This window comes from Phodopus roborovskii, unplaced genomic scaffold (assembly GCF_943737965.1).
Source record: "Phodopus roborovskii unplaced genomic scaffold, PHOROB, whole genome shotgun sequence".
NCBI lineage: Eukaryota > Metazoa > Chordata > Mammalia > Rodentia > Cricetidae > Phodopus > Phodopus roborovskii.
The window spans coordinates 2189391-2194288 of NW_026126599.1; positions in this window are offsets into that span (position 1 = coordinate 2189391).

The window sequence follows — 4898 nt, forward strand, 5'->3', positions numbered from 1 at the left end:
AGCCTGGCAGTAGGAGGTACTTCAGGGAGGTGAAGCCCTGTGAAGACAAGGCCATGCCCATGGGCCCAAACATAGTGTGTGTCTTCTATTGCTGCAACAAAACACCATCACAAAAAAGCAAGTTGGGGAAGAAAGGGTTTATTTGGCTTACACTTCCACAATGCTGTTCATCACAAGACAGCGAACTCAAACAGGGTAGGATCCTGGAGGCAGGAGCTGATGCCGAGACCCTGGAGGGGTGCTACTGTTTACTGGCATGCTCCCAATGGCTTGCTTAATCTGCTTTCTTATAGATCCCAGGACCACCAGCCCAAGGGTGGCACCGCCCACAGTAGGCTGGGCCCTCCCCCATGGATCACTAATTGAGAAAATGCCTTACAGCTGGATCTTGTGGCGGCAGTACCTCAATCGAGGCTCCTTCCTCTCTGATGACTCTAGCTTGTGTTAAGATGCCAAACAAACGAGCCAGTACAGTGTCTTACTCCCTACCCTCACTGCCCCCACATCTCCCTACTACAGACACCGGAGTCCAGAGCCAGGCCCTAGTCCCACCTGCTCCCCAAACCCATAACACTTTCCAGTGTCCTCTGATCCTCAGGGTTGAAGATGGATGTGGACTTGAGTGTAGGGGACACATGCCCTCCTCTAAGAACCCTCATACCCAACTCTGTACTCACACAGGAATATCACTGCTCTGGGTTAACTCTAGAAATAGAAATTGCACAAGTATTAAACAGTAACTGTATACAAGCAGCAAAAAGCATCCAGCTATGCCGCCTTGGTGCCCTCAGGTTGTGACTCCCATGGGACTTATGTTGGACCCCTCTCATCCTTGTGAGCTAGCCCAGTGGCCCGAGGCAGGTAGAGGCTGTAGCTGATTGGATTCTAAGCTGGGGGTGGCAGGTGAAGACAGCTCCATCTGTCCCCAAAGGCCACTCCAATGTTCCATGGGCCCCATATGCTCTGCCTCTTGACTAAAGGGACTTGGCATTCAGTTCCTGTGCTCTAAGGATGACTTCCTAGTCCTCTCTACCATCGTGCCCTGCGGGGTGGCAGGCACGGGCCCCTGGAAAACAGCAGGAATGCCACACAGGCCTGGTCAGATTCTGGGCCATCCTTTAGGTTACCAAACACTGCTGGCAGTCCCAAGAGGGGCTATGGCGAGCAACCCAGATAACAGGTGGGAGACGGGTATCCTGGCCCCTCTCCCACATACACACCCTGCTAGGTAACCACCCCATGGGAATGAAGGACCCCACCAGGGCCCAGTCCAGGGGCTCAGAGAGCCATCTACCCCTGGGTTCCAGTCTCCAACATGAGGCTGACCTGCTGTGTGACTTCCAGGAACTGCAGAGCCTCTCTGAGCCTCAATGATCACCCTATCTGTAAACTTGAGTTGCTCCTGACACCCCCTGGCACCACGCCCCCAGCCATCCCTGCTGTGTGCCAGTCTGCCTCCCTGGTGGTCAAGAGGCTGAAATGCAGTGGGTCCCTGGATGGTTATAGAGGGGATGAGGGGCTGGAGAGATTGTTCAATGGTTAAGAGAACTGGCTGCTCTTCCAGAGGACCCGGGTTCATTTCCCAGCACCCATGTGGCAGCTCACAACTGTCTGTAACTCCGGTTCCTGGGGATCTGATTCCCTCACACAGACACATATAAAACACCAATGAACATAAAAAAGAGGGGGTGGCTAACCCAAGGAGGGGCCAGGGCCAGGGCCAAGTAGGTCTGTCTGCCCAGGCCCTTCCAAGCCTTGTGTCCTTAATACAGGAGAGGTCCTGAAGCTCCAAGCTGCTGTGGAGCCCAAGACTCAAGGAACAAGGCCACACTGCTTAGAGTTTCTATTGTTGTGATGAAACACCATGACCAAAGCAAATGGAGATGGAAAGGGTTTATTTGGCTTATACGTCCACATTGTAGCTCATCACTGAAGGAAGTCAGGACAGGAACCTGGAGGCAGGACTGATGCAGAGGCTATGAAGGAGTGCTGCCTACTGGCTTGCTCCCCAAGGCTTGCTCAGCCTGCCAGGACCTCCTGCTCAGGGACATACCACCCACAATGGGTTAGGCTCCCCACCCCCATCAATCATTAGCTGAAAATGCCCTACAGACTTGCCTACAGTCCAATCTTATGGAGGCATAAGGGACTCAAGACATGGTTTCTGTGTAGTCCTGGCTGTCCTGGAACTTGCTCAGTAGACCAGGCTGGCTTTGAATTCAGAAATTCCCCCTGCCTCTGCCTCCCAAGCACTGGGGTTAAAGGTGTGCATTGCTATGCACAGCATGGAGGCATTTTCTTAATTAAAATTCCCTCCTCTCAGATGAGGGTCTTGGGTCAAGCTTGGGCCATAAAACTATCTAACACAACTGGCCAACTTGACACACAAACACATTGCTGTAAAGCCACAACTTTTTCTCTTTTGTTCATCCCCAAGATCACACATTGATTAAAAAAAATCACAATAAAGAACATTTTACAGATGAAAAAACTCCCCCAGTCTTACACATTCAAACACTTTAAAAATTCAGTCTTTTTTTGTAAAAACCCAGTTTCTTTTAAAAGTCTAAAGTCTCTTTTGAAAATAGAAAGTCTCTCAACTATAGGCTCATACAAAATAAAAGGTTAAGTTAAATACTTCATTGTTTCAAAAGGCAAGAACCAGGCAACAGTCACTGTCAGATCAAAGTAAAACCAAACTGCAACAGTGTAAATAACCCAATGCCCAGTATCTGGGATGCACTCAGGATCTTCTGGGCACCTCCAGAAGGCTTGGGTCACTTCTCCAGCTCTGTCCCCTCCAGCACACACAGTTCCTCTTCTAGGCTCAGGCCAGCTCCATCCCGCAAGCTGCTGCTGCTCTTGGTGGCTGTCCCATGGAACTGGTATCTCCGAAGTTCTGGGTCATCTGCTGCACTTTCACCAAGAGCCTCTCATAGGCTCTCCTCATGGTGCCAAGCCTCAACTTTCTCCATGATCCCTTCAGTCCTGAGGCTTCCATTGCTACTCCGGCTACACCGTTACCATTGGCCTCACCTGGCCCCCTATAGTGCCAAGCCGAAGCTGCTCTCCATGACCCTTTTCATGTCTTCAGAACCAGTACTGCCTGGATGACCCTTACATATGACCAAGGTTAGCTGCCAGCATGAGGTACAACCTTGGCTGCCTCTGGAACACAGCTTCTGTATGCTCTCAGGAAACACTTCCCAGAAGATTTCACCTCAGTCCTGCTAGCCTCTTCTTAATCGTAGCTGATTCTTCAGACCCAGCCAACCAGCATCCATTATGCCAGGAGAGCAAAGGTTTTCCTTCAGTAGCTCTGTTATCTTGTTAATCACTGCTGATTCTTCAGCCACAGCTAGCTAGAACCACGGGTTCTTAACTCAAAATAGCAAAGGACTCTGATAGAGTCATTAAGGGACTCTCAGACTTCCCTCTGGAACTTCACAAGCCAAGCCTCCATCAACATTCTTATCTTCCAAGCTCTCAGAGATCTCAACACTCAATATTCCAAAGTCCTTCTGCAACCTCCCCAAAACACATGGTCATGTTTGTCACAGAAATACCCCACTCCTAGTACCAATTTCTGTCCTATTTAGGATTATCATTACTGCGAGGAAACACCATGACCAAAGCAACTTGAGGAGGAAAGGGCTTATTTGGCTTACACTTCCACATCCACAGTCCATCACTGGAAGAAGGCAGGACAGGAACTCAAACCAGGGCAGGAACCTGGAGGCAGGAGCGGATGCAGAAGCCGTGGAGGGGTGCTGCTTACTGGCTTACTCTCCATGGATCTCTCACACTTCTTTCCTATAAAACCCAGGATCACCAGCCCAAGAATGGTACCACCCACAATGGGCTGGGCCTTCCCCCATTGACTAATTTAAAAATGCCTTACAGGCTTGTCTACAGCCCAATCTTTTGGTGGCATTTTCTCAGTTGAAGTTCCCTTCTCTCACATGACTTTAGCTTGTGTTAAGTTGCCATAAAACTAGGCAACACACTGCCACACTCAGCCACATTGCTGTTGAACCAGCCCTGCCCATCTGTGGCCTGACTCCCCCAAGTCTCTCTCACCCCATTGGTCTTTCTCAAGCCTGTAGAGCACACCCCAGCTTTGAGAAGACACACCCTTGCAGCTACTCAGGGACACTATCATCAACCCTAAGCATCCTCTGTCCCAAGTCCACATGTCACCCATGCCCAGGACACAGATCCCAGGCCATGGGGACATAATTACTATAGTGTCCCACTCTGTCCTCATGTCCATCTGCACAGATAAGGAGCAACTAATATGTCCAGAGAGGGTGATGGACAGCTTCAATTGTCTACTGGACACAGTCTAGAGTCACCTGGGAAGAGTCTCAGTGAGGGACCATCTAGACCAGGTTGGACTGAAGTGAAAAGTGGGCAGCACCATTCCCTGGGGTTGGGACTTGAATTATTTAAAAGTAGAAAAGCCAACTGAGCCAGCTGGTGGTGGCACATTCCTTTAATCCCAGCACTCAGGAGGCAGAGGCAGGCAGATCTCTGAGTTCGAGACCAGGCTGCTCTACAGAGTGAGTTCCTGGACAACCAGGGCTGCCCAGAGACCCTGTCTAAGAAAAAGAAAGGAAAGAAAACAGCACTGAGTGTGCGCATACTCATCTCATCTCCCTGTCTTTGACTGTGGATGTCATGTGATCAGTGCTCCAAGCCCTGCCTGCTGTGACTTCATTGCAGTGACAGATTGTAACCTAGAATCGGGAGCTAAAACAAACTCTTTCTCCCTTTTGTTGCCTTGTCTGAAGAAGAAATGGGACAGAGAACGAGGGCCCAGCCAAAACGCCTGGTACATGGCCAGGGCTGGGACACAGGTTCCCTGCCCCTGGCACAGTGACATGCATAGGCAAGTG